The sequence below is a fragment of the Lissotriton vulgaris genome, chromosome 1_2, assembly GCF_964263255.1.
Source record: "Lissotriton vulgaris chromosome 1_2, aLisVul1.2, whole genome shotgun sequence".
Classification (NCBI taxonomy): Eukaryota; Metazoa; Chordata; class Amphibia; order Caudata; family Salamandridae; genus Lissotriton; species Lissotriton vulgaris.
Window position 1 is genome coordinate 147681312 of NC_141686.1, and position 12208 is coordinate 147693519.

Consider the following 12208-nt stretch of genomic DNA (forward strand, 5'->3'; position numbering starts at 1 on the left):
TATCACTGATTCTGGTAACACACTTACTATGCTAGTGAGTTGTCACATGTCTTTGATGCACATGGCCTGGGCTGCAGTGCACAGATACTATTCAATGTCACACACAGGGAAAAAGAATTAGAGGGAACATTGGCCCCTAGTAATGTGCACTACCTGTGCCCAGGGCGTGTAAATTAAATGCTACTAGTGGGCCTGTAGCACTCATTGTGCCGCACACTTAAGTAGCCCTTTAAGCATGTCTCAGATCTGCCATTTCAGAGCCTGTGTGTGCAGTTTTAAACTGCCATTTTGACTTGGCAAGTTAAACCTCTTGCCAGGCCTAAACCTTCCTGTTTATTACATATACGTCACCCGTAAGGCATGCCCTAGACAGCCAGGAGAGCAGGGTGCAGTGTAATTAAAATGCAGGACATATAGTTTTAAGTTTAGCATGTACTGGTATTGAAAAACTCTTTCAATTCAGTGTTCACTACTGCAAGGCCTATATCTCCCAAGGGATAACATTGGGATGACTTTATTACATTTTATAAATGTAAATTCCAAATGGGAAGTTTTCAATTGTTCATGTTTGGTGTGCCTGGAAACCTAATGTAAAATCCTAACGTATTGTGAAGTCAAATTTTAAATTACAATTCTAAAAATGCCACTTTTAGAAAATGGGGAAAATGGGAAAGGCTTGGGTCCTGTCCCTGACCGGCCTGGACCACTCTTATAGAATAAACAAAAAAGGAGCCGGACAGTTAACGTTTTTCGAAACAAATGAACACTAAGCATGGGCGAATTTTGCAAATCTCGCGTTCGCGAATTTTGCGGATTTGCGAACTCGCAACCCGCAAAAATCCGCGAATTCTCGCGAATTTGCGGATTTTTTTTTGTGTTCGCGCGTGTTTCTGCCAGTTCGCGAGGGTTTTGTACAATTTCGCAAACGCGAACTTACCTGTCGGGTCGCAAGTTTTGCGAACTTGTTGTTTCTACGTGTCCAGCCTGTTTGGGACACTCTTCTTCATCACTGCCACCCTCTGTCACCACTGCCACTCTCTGACTACTCATGCCACCCTCTGGCCCACCCATGCCACCCTCTGTTTCATCACAGCACCCTCTGGTTGTCCAGTGTACATTATTGTGGCAAAGCAAAGCACACCTTCCCTGCCTCAAGTGACCTGAATTAATTTGGGGCTGATTAATGTGTTACAGAATATTTTTTTAGCTGGCACCTGCTTCCTTAGTGCTTCCTGATTAGTGATCTTTTGCACTTGCTAAGTGCTTTCATTGTTGCAAAATTAGTTACAACACCTGCCCTGCCCCAACTGACAATAATGAATTAGGGGCTGATTAATGTGTCACTGGATTTGAACTTCCAGCCTGGCTCCTGCTTGTCTCCCTTAGCTGTAATTCAGGACCTTTGTGGCATATGTGTAACTATTCTGAAGGTCAGAGCAGGGTCACATAATAGTTGCAAGTAGGCAACTGAACTCTGGAGGGGCCCCTCAGGAAGCACTACAGGAAATTGCTACTAATGATGAGCTTGAACTTTTGAACCTGGTAAGTAGTTTCAGTTTTGCTAAGATCGTATTTCTGCAATTTAGCGCTTATTCGCGGGGCACGAAGTTGAACTGGGAAGCCGCGAACTCACGCGAACAGTGCGAGCAAGCCATAAAATCCGCTGCTCGCGGATTTGCGGATTTTGCGGGAAATTCGCGAATCTCGCGGATTGCGAATTTACCGAAAATCCGCAAAATCCGCGAGCGGAACGGATTTTCCGCCCATACTTAATGAACACCTAGTATAATCAATTCCTAGGCTGAACAACCATTTGTGTTGAATCACTTAATATTTTATGAAAGATTATAAACCAAGTTTTTCAGCATCAAAAGATACACCACAACATTTACAAAGGTTCACAAATACATTGAATAAACCAAAAAACAATGCATTCAATCAAATGATACACACATAAACAATTATGATGAAAATATAGACAACTGTACAATGCCTCAACAAATTGCGTCATTGAGGCACCAATCCTGAGATACAAAATGAACAAGTGGACTGGCAAAGTGAAGAACTAGCCTACTTGTTTCACCCACCACAGAATACACAGTGAATTTGTCACATGGTGCAGAAAATAGGAAAACACATAAACTATACAGCAGTGTAGAAATGTGTAAGTTCTATTCCTATTACGCCCTAGTAGTTTGGTATCTTGGTGGAACTGGACGTCGACGCGTTTCGAACCCAACAACGATTAACGGGTTCTCCTCAGGACATGGACTGGGGGGTCGTTGTCACTGTGAATTAATTAAAAAATGGTATCAATGGTGAGCTAGCTGACAACTACTCCTTTTAGAAAATGTACATTGTCTTGCCTTAGTCCTTTGGTGCCTGTAGCTTGTCTCTGGTCACATGACTGGGTGTAGTTAGCAGTTGGGCTTTGTGTATTCCACCTAGACAGCTGCACACAATGGGAGCTTAGATGTGACTTGATGGGCCATCCTGGCAGGATGGGAGGGAAGAGCTGGACCCAACCTCACTTACACTTGATTAAGCTGTGTCCTGTCTCCACACATAGGGCTGCTTACCCTCTGTAGATAGTCAGGAGCCAGGGCAGGTAGGGCAGGGAATCTGTGCACTTCAAAGGCATGCCTCTAGATGTTTATTCCTACTTCAAAGGCCCAATTGTGTATAAAAGAAGGACGTCAGACACCACCACTTCAGTTCAATTCTGGACCTGTGGATACTGTCCCAGGAAGAAGGCCTGCTGTGCTGCTGAAGGACTGCCACACTGCTGGACTGCTGTTCTGCAGGAATTGTTGGCCTGCTATGTTGACCTGCTGTCCTCCTTGCCTGGATGGACCTTCGTCACTTGAACCCAGAACCCAGAGTGAATGCAAGGGCTAGTTGGCTGGCCTCCTGATCTGAAGTCTCAGGGACATTTCAGGCTACCAGCAACCCTGCATCTAGACTCTGCCGTCTGTGAGTCTACCCTGCCAAGTGGTGCAATCCCAGTCCTGGACCCTTGGAAGTGGGCCTAAGGCAGTCTCACAGCTCATCAGATTTGACGCCTCGCCTCGGATGTGCACCACATCCTTGATGCTCGGACTTCACATTCCATGATCCGTTGAGGTGTTCCTCGACAAGGACACAACAGGACCTCGTACTACAGCCTCACTATATCTCAGAAATGACGCATCGCTTGGACTATGCAACGCTTCTTCGCCTTGAATCCACTCAACGCTCTGCAACCACGATTTAAGGTACTGGCTTAACCTGGTCCCTATAACCGGCCTGTGCTCCATTGTGGTTGGCCTGAACTTGTGACTTTGTCCCTGACCGGCAAGACTAGATTTCCCTTGTTTCCTCTGTGTGCCTTTTTGGCACTATTTTACCCTAAAACTTTAAAATCAATATCTCCATTTTTACTGGCTAGATATTTGTCATTTTGGTCTTGGTTTTTTCCCTGCTGTATTTTTCTAAACCTGGTGGAGGATCTATTGTGTGGTGTTTCCAAAGTTTTTACTGCTCGAAGTAATGCACAAATACTTTACACATTTCCTCTAAGTTTGGAGGGATTGCTATGTGCCAAGCTAGCAGAAGGTGAGCACGGATTAATTTAAGGTTTGTCTGTCTCTTACCCTGACTAGGACTGTGGTTGCTGCTTGTCCAGGGATCATACCCCAGTCAACCAGTAACCCAGGGGTATATTAACAAGAACCTTGTTACAATTATCTCCGTTTTAGCAGCAGGAATCTGCACATCTAACCTGGGCTTCTATTGGAATTCCATAACGCATATTAGCAAGGCCATTATCGCCGTTTTAGCGGCAGTTTCCTGCCGCAAAAACTGCAATAATTCTAATGAGGTGCTTGCTAATATGCCCCCCAGTTTCTAACAAGAGACCTCTGCTGCTCTTGAACCTAACAATATCACCAATGTGTCTCTCTGGAAAACAGAGAAATATCCACTCTTGATCCTAAATATATCCCCTCAGTCTGCCTACAGGACTCCGAGAGCTCTGCAGCCTGTCTCTGGGAATCATAGCTCTTGAACCTAACAATGTCGCTGCAGTCGGTGTCTGGGATGCAGAAAACACCTCCTCTGATTCTGAGATACACTGTGATCTGATTATGAGACATTAAACAGCCCGTAGTCGGTCTCTGAAAGACAGATAACTCCGAAGTCTGCCTCTGGGCTGTAGCCCTGCAGTCGGTCTCTGCAACAGAAATCACACTTTAATCTGACCATGGAATGCAGAACTGGTCTGTGTCTAGGGAATACAACATGACAAACTGCAAACTGTTCAACATGCAGTCTTTCTCTTGGTAGGATGACCAGGCATCTCGGATTTGCCGAGACATTTCTGGTTTTTCACCAGCTGTCCCATCAGATTTTGGCAATCTCAGGCCCCAGTCGCAGGTCCCGGTTTTCAGTGAGGGTCTACTGCAAACACTGCAGGCACGTGTTTATATGTTACAAAGCAGTACTGGTTAGGAGCTGTTTAAATAACATGTTGGATACTGGGTTTTAAGACTGACTTTTTATTTATTCCCTCAGTGTCCCCTTTGTGTTTTTCTATATTGATGTGCGCTGTCATTCTGTGCCCCTCGGGTGATGTTGAATTAGTCCTTCCTTTTTGTGTGAAATGTCCCAGTTTTTAGCTTTCAAAGTCTACCAACAGTTGACCAAAATCCACAAGCAAAGTAGACTGGCGATGACGCCAGCCAATGGTAAGCAATGGACAGTCTCTAAGCCCACTGATAGATAACAAAATGTCTCGCCAGAGACAGCTGCCTTAGGTGAGACCTAGAACAGCTGTCAGCAGCTGCTTCTCTGCATTGATCGCAGCCGCTTAACAAATTGGCTGCTCAATAGATACTTGGCCGCTTCAATTCATGCTTTTGGGCTGACTCCGATGCCGCTGATCTCACCGCGGGATGTGCGGCAGCCTCTCTCGTCTCGGCTAAGTGAGGCAGTGACGTAACATTGCCCCCTGCAGCCCCTGTTATTCAGGGGGCCCCTTGCTTTAGGGGGCACGCCCAGCACAGCACCGTGGCCGTAGAGCTCCTGACTAACTCCATAGGGGGGCCCTCCATGAACTATGCAGGTGCCTCCCCCTCCCCCAAGTTTCGTTATGCCACTTAGGGGGAGCTCGAAAGCTTCCGGTGGCCGACCATTGCCTCCTCCTAGCCCCGCCCATCATTCAACTCTTCGTGCTCCATCAATTGATGCTTTTGAGCCTGCTTCTGAAGCGTGGTCTCCACCGCACGGGTCACCCGTCTCACTGTGCCTGTCAGAATCTATTTGTCGTACAACAATCAATGCATTTTCTGTTTGTCTTCTCAGATGCGATGAAGCAACCGAAGAAGGGATTTCGGTTACTAGGAAACGTCAGCTTCAAAGATTAGCAATGGAGGACTTTCTGTGACGGAGACTTGCAGTCCAGCGCATACACGCAAATGAAGGTAGAGGTGGGCGAGCCTATACATCTACAGTGAGAGCCAAGCCAGGGCCAGCCCATGGCCTGGCTGCTGGCTCCAATCTTAAAGTCCGTGCACGAGCCGAGCCCTAAAAATGTTTACTATGTGAATCACCCACAAAATTATAAAGTCGCTTTAAAATTTAAAAAAGTATATTTCTTTAGCATGTGAAGCTTTGACATCAAAACACCACATCATGGCCCTGCACTGAGAAGTACTTATTAGAAGTAATGGACAAAAACGTGTTTTAATACAATAAAATATTTGCCTAAGATCACACAATTGAAGTAGTGAAGCCACGATTTATCCAGGTATTTCTGGCCTCAATGTGCACAAATCAGCCGGGAAATTGGTATCTTGTTGTCTTTCCGTATGTTAAGGCTTTGTTTTTTAGTCTTTTTGCATTTTTTAAGTAACATGTACTCAACCCAAAGGCTAAATTGGAGCGCTTTAGATGAGCACCATTTACATCGCACATAGTCACAGTCATTGCTTATAGGCATAGGACAAGTAAGCAATTTGTCCAGAATTTCAGGATTTTGAGCGGTCGCTGAGACTCGAACCTGGGTCCTCAGTTCCAAAGTTGGCAGCACTGGCCGTAATGCCACATCGTGGGTAGAGGGAGTGAGGCAGGCAAAAGCAACATGAAAACTCAATTTTTTTTATGGGTTCAAAGTTCTAACAGTTACAAAGTTCTTAAGTTGAGCCAGAGCGAGGCTTCCTGCTCGGGCTTGGCTTGAACTTTCAGTGGCTCGCCCACCTCCAAAGGAGAGTGTAGTTGAGGGAGCAGAACTTGTCACTTACGCGCAGGCACACCACATGACTGCAGAAAAAATATTGTCACAGCCATCTAGTCTGTCTGATTGGCTGATTATTGAAGATCATACTTAGCCTGTGGCTTGAAGTGAGGTGATCCCCTAACTCTTACTGTTTGTGTGTCTTAGGTTTTTGGAATTTTTCTTTCTTTACTCTCCACCACTATTACATATGTCTCATTTGCACCTTTAAATATACATTTTTGAGACCATACCATATTAAAATGTCAATTTCTGGCCAACGTGCACTCTGTAAACAGTGAATAGATTAAATACAATCAAGATTGGTTATTGTGGGTGTCTTCTTGTGTTGTGAAGTACTGAGGTATAATTATTATTCAAGGGCTTCAGTGAGGATCTCTGGAAATATATTTGAGAAGAAATGTTGATGTGTAAGTGTGACGGATATGTCAAGGCGTTGGTCCTATGCTCACTGTGCACCAGCAGTATTTCACTGACGAGACCATAATACGCTGCAACCAAGTGCTTAATTTGAGCTGTTGTTTCCTGGTGGGGGCCACCAGCACTTATTTTTCTGCATCAGATATTTAGCGAGTGCAAAAGAAAGAAAAACACGCAGATGAGAAAGGAGGAGGAAGAGAAAGACGGCAAAACTGTCACAAAGGGAAAAAGCAGGAAACCGTAAATGCGATAAAAGAGGTCAGGGAGTGTATGGTAGTGGATTAAAGACTATCAGCCTTACTATTCGGCACACCAACATTTAATTGTACCTAACTCCGGCTCTGAGCAGAGCTCCGGGCACCAGCACTCTTTCTTTCACAAATTAAGCACTGCTGCAACCAGACTAGTGTTGCTTGTGTTCCCTTTCACAGGGGACAAAGCCTGGCAGTTCAGGCTGGAATGTTCCTATTGGAGAAGGACCAAGGCTGATTTGCATAAAGCTGGTTTCTTTCTAAGGTGGCATGGTGGACGAAAAAAATGATGGACTAAAATACGAACCGGGGTAATTACCAGTCTTTGAGAGTGATTCAAGCATTCCACCCATCACTTTGCTGTAGTCATCATTTAATTCCTGGCAACTCAACAGCGATAAGCAACAGGGATGAATTAAAGTGCTGCGCCAGAAAGTGTTTTGGCCTGCAAATCAGCCTTGACCCCGTGCCTCATGGGAACAGTCCAGCCCGAACTACCAAGCCATGTCTTTCCTAGACCGGAATCAAGCATCCAAGGACCGGTTTCTGGCTATCAGCCTTCTTCACCCTTGTATAGCTTGACTCCAGTGATGTGGAGAGTCTGGGACTCACGTCTGAGCATACCCAGCCCACTCGGGGTGAAAATTGCAAAAAACACAGTTGATGGACAGAATGCAGAACAATGTCTTACATTCACCCCAGTACAAAGATCTGGGCCTAAATCCATCTTTTTTTGCACTCCACACCACCCTAAACCCAGATCAGTTGACTGGGGGTGAGTGTTTGATTTGCTCAAACGCTCCGTCCATCATCCCCTTTTGGTCCGCTTTGTTCGCCCTAAGTTGGCAGGGTATGCTCAGACGTGAGTCCCTTGCTCACTTGGCCACTGGATCCAAGATAGCCTGGCTGATGAGGATTATGAATCCGAAACCGGTCCCAGAATGCTTGTTTCCGGTCCAGGGAATATTCAAAAACTAGGAGTCAAGAGGGGCAGAAAGGACTGGATCGCCCTCCACTCAATCCAACAATAGTCAAAAAATGACCCAGTCCTCAAGGCAACACAGAAATATGTGGGGCTGTAAACAGTTCTAGATCGTCCAAAGAGCACTCTAATTATATCTCTAATTATAGAGATTATCACACTGTTTCAGTCTATTGCCAACGTTAAAAATAAGCCCTTCTCTGATAAACAGGAAAACCGTCCAACACAGTACAGACATTCACTAGAGGGACAACATTTAGAGAAAAGTGTGAGTAGCTAGAAGACACCTCACGGGCGCACCACCAATGGGGCCCCTGGTTGGTACTCACCAGGTCGGCCCTGTTCTCATCATCGGTGTCAAATAGCTTAACGAAAACGTGTCCAAAACCCAAAGTAAAGAAAGTAACAGTGAATGGTGCAGTGTACAATATTAAATATGCAGTATTGCTACAGGCAGATGCCCACATATATATATATATATATGTGTGTTCTATGTTTTTGATTTTCAGCATTTTAAAAGCACAGTATCGCTGGCAGTGACATCGTAAATATACGTTGGCCCTGAAGAAATTGCCTGATATAATACCTAAGGCAATGAAACATGTCGGCTGTGGGCTGAGTATGAAGCGATAGGTAGTATTCATAACTCACCCTTTTTATATTACATGTTAAACTGCAATGCAACAAGAAGATATAAATAAAGTAAGAGTAGTATCTTGTTGCGCAGTTTTGTGTGTGTTATATGTTGAACGTTGTTAGTCCGTGTCACATATATGTTGTTTGTACACTGCACCATTCACTGTTACTTTCTTTACTTTGGGTTTTGGACACGTTTTCGTTAAGCTATTTGACACCGATGATGAGAACAGGGCCGACCTGGTGAGTACCAACCAGGGGCCCCATTGGTGGTGCGCCCGTGAGGTGTCTTCTAGCTACTCACACTTTTCTCTAAATGTTGTCCCTCTAGTGAATGTCTGTACTGTGTTGGACGGTTTTCCTGTTTATCAGAGAAGGGCTTATTTTTAACGTTGGCAATAGACTGAAACAGTGTGATAATCTCTATAATTAGAGATATTATTAGAGTGCTCTTTGGACGATCTAGAACTGTTTACAGCCCCACATATTTCTGTGTTGCCTTGAGGACTGGGTCATTTTTTGACTATTGTCCGGTCCAGGGAAGACATGGCTTGGCAGTTCGGGCTGGACTGTTCCCATGAGGCACAGGATCAGACTGATTTGCATATGGCCATGTCTGAACTGGGGTGGCTGAGTGAGCTAAAGAATGGTGATGGATTAAACCCAGATCAGTTGACTGGGGGTGAGTGTTTGATTTGCTCAAACTCTCCGTCCATCATCCCCTTTTGTATCAATCAAAAATAAGTCCCAGGCCCGAAAAATGAATGCGGATGCCTACCACCATCAAGTACCAGCACAAATATAGCAGTGCTCATGGTGTCATGAATGAATGAATGAATGAAAGAGTTTATATAGCGCTCAGCTACTCCAAAAGGAGTCTCCCGGCGCTGCAGAATCACATAGCTGGTAGCCCCAAGATGGTTTACCTTCCAAAGAGCCAGGTTTTCAACAATTTTTTAAAACTCATCAGATCTCTCACACATCTCAGGGGCTGCGGAAGTTTGTTCCATGCCTGTGCTCCCAAGAGGCTGAAGGATATGCCACCTCTGGCAGCAGGTGAACCTTCGGGACACAGGCGAGCGCCCCGCTGTTGATTTAAGTGGTCTAGTCGGAATGTACCAATCAATCAATCAATCAATCAATCAATCAATCAGAGTACTTTTAAAACGCGCTACTTACCGGTGAGGGTCTCAAGGCGCTGAGGGGAGGGGGTGCCGCTACTGCTCGAAGAGACAGGTCTTGAGGAGTCTTCTGAAGGCGAGTAGGTCTTGGGTCTGCCCTAGGTGGGTAGGGAGGGTGTTCCAGGTCTTGGTGGCGAGGTAGGAGAAGGATCTGCCACCGGAGGTTGTTCGTTGGATGCAGGGGACATCGGCGGAGCGGAGCTGGCGGGTCGGGGTGTAGAAGTTGAGTCTGCTGTTCAGGTAGGCTGGTCCGGCGTTGTGGAGTGCTTTGTGTGCATGGGTGAGGAGCTTGAAGGTGATCCTTTTGTCGATGGGGAGCCAGTGTAGGTCTCTCGGGTGGGGGGTGATGTGGCTGCAGCGGGGGACGTTGATGATCAGTCGGGCAAAGGCATTTTGGATGTGTTGCAGTCGTCGTAGGTGTTTGGCTGGAATTCCAGTGTAGAGTGCGTTGCCGTAGTCCAGTCTGCTGCTGACGAGGGCCTGTGTCACCGTTCTTCTCGTTTTGGTCGGGATCCACTTGTAGATCCTGCGGAGCATGCGGAGGGTATTGTAGCAGGAGTAGGAGATGGCGTTGACCTGTTTAGACATGGAGAGGGATGAGTCGAAGATGAATCCTTGGTTGCGTGCATGGTCGGTGGGTGTCAGTGCTGCTCCCAGTGTGGTCGGCCACCAGGAGACGTCCCAGGCTGAGGGGGTGGGTCTGAGGATGAGTACCTCCATCTTGTCCGAGTTTAGCTACAGACGGCTGCTCTGCATCCAGTCGGCGACAGCCTTTATTCCCTCGTGGAGGTTGGTTTTGGCGGTGTGCGGGTCCTTGGCAAGGGAGAGGATGAGCTCGGTGTCGTCGGCGTAGGAGATGATGTTAAGGTCGTGTTGGCAGGCCACATGAGCGAGGGGGGCCATGTAGATGTTGAACAGCATTGAGCTGAGGGTTGAGCCCTGGGGACGCCGCAGATGATGCCGGTGGCCTCGGATCGGAAGGGGGGGAGGCGGACGCTCTGGGTTCGGCCAGAGAGGAAGGACGTGGTCCAGTCCTGGACCTTCTCTTGGATTCCGGCTTCTAGGAGGCGTGTCTTTAGAGTGCGATGGCAGACCGTGTCGAAGGCGGCAGACAGGTCCAGGAGGATGAGGGCTGATGTTTCGCCATTGTCTAGTTGGCGCCTGACGTCATCTGTGGCGGCGATGAGGGCTGTCTCGGTGCTGTGGTTTCGTCTGAACCCGGACTGGGACGGGTCCAAGATCTTGTTGTCTTCCAGGTGGCGGGCCAGTTGCATGTTGATGATTTTCTCGATGACCTTCGCCGGGAACGGGAGCAGGGAGATGGGCTGGAAGTTCTTGAGGTCCTTCCGCCTTGGGCTTCTTGAGGAGGGCACTGATTTCGACGTGTTTACAGCTTTCCGGGAATGTCGCTGTTTCGAAGGAGATGTTGATGACCTTCCGTAGTTGGGGTGTGATGGCAGTGTCTGCTTTGTTGAATACGTGGTGTGGGCACGGGTCTGACAGAGATCCTTAGTGGATGTAGTTCATGACCATGTGTGTCTCGTCGTCGTTGATGTTGGACCAGGAGGTCAGGCGGTTGGCGCTGGTGGTATTCACAGGGGAGGTAGGGTCTGGCATAGCCGGGGTGGTCATGGTGTTGAAGCTGTTATGGATGTCAGCGATCTTGCGGTGGAAGAAGATGGCCAGTGAGTTGCACAGTTCTTGTGAGGGCGGTATATCATTGGCGTTGGCGCTGGGGTTGGAGAGTTCCTTTACGATGCTGAAGAGCTCTTTGCTGTCGTGTGCGTTGTTATTCAGGTGGTCTTTGAAGGAGGATCTCTTGGCTAATCAGATGAGGTGGTGATGTCTGCGGGTGGCGTCCTTGTGGGCTGCGTGGTTGTCTGGAGGGCGTTCGTGGAGCCATATCTTCTCCAGTTTCCGGCAGGCGCGTTTGGAGGTCCGCAGCTCGTCGGGGAACCAGGTGGCTCTCTTGCTGGCATGGTTGTTGGAGGGTTTCTTGAGTGGGGAGAGGGTGTTGGCGCAGTCGTCGATCCACTGTCTGAGGTTGCGGGCTGCGGTGTCTGGGTTGGCTGTGGTCCGTGGGTGGGTTCTGGGCGAGGGTTGTGATCAGCTGGTCTTCTGTGACTTTGCTCCAGCAGCGGCGAGGCAGCTGTTGGGTGCGGTGGTGCGTGGTTGGTTTGTTGAAGGTGAAATGGATGCAGCGATGGTCGGTCCAGTGGAGTTCGGTTGTGTGGTCGAAGGCAACGTGGGTGCCTGTGCAGATGATGGGGTCCAGTGTGTGGCCAGCGGCGTGGGTGGGTGTGGTGATGAGTTGTCTGAGGCCGAGGTTGGCGAGGTTGTCGATCAGGGTGGTGGAGTTGGCGTCGTTGTTGTTCTCGAGGTGGAAAGTCAGGTCCCCGAGGAGGATGTAGTCTGTGGAGGCGAGTGCGTGAGTGCTGGCGAGGTCAGCGATGGAGTCGCTGAATTG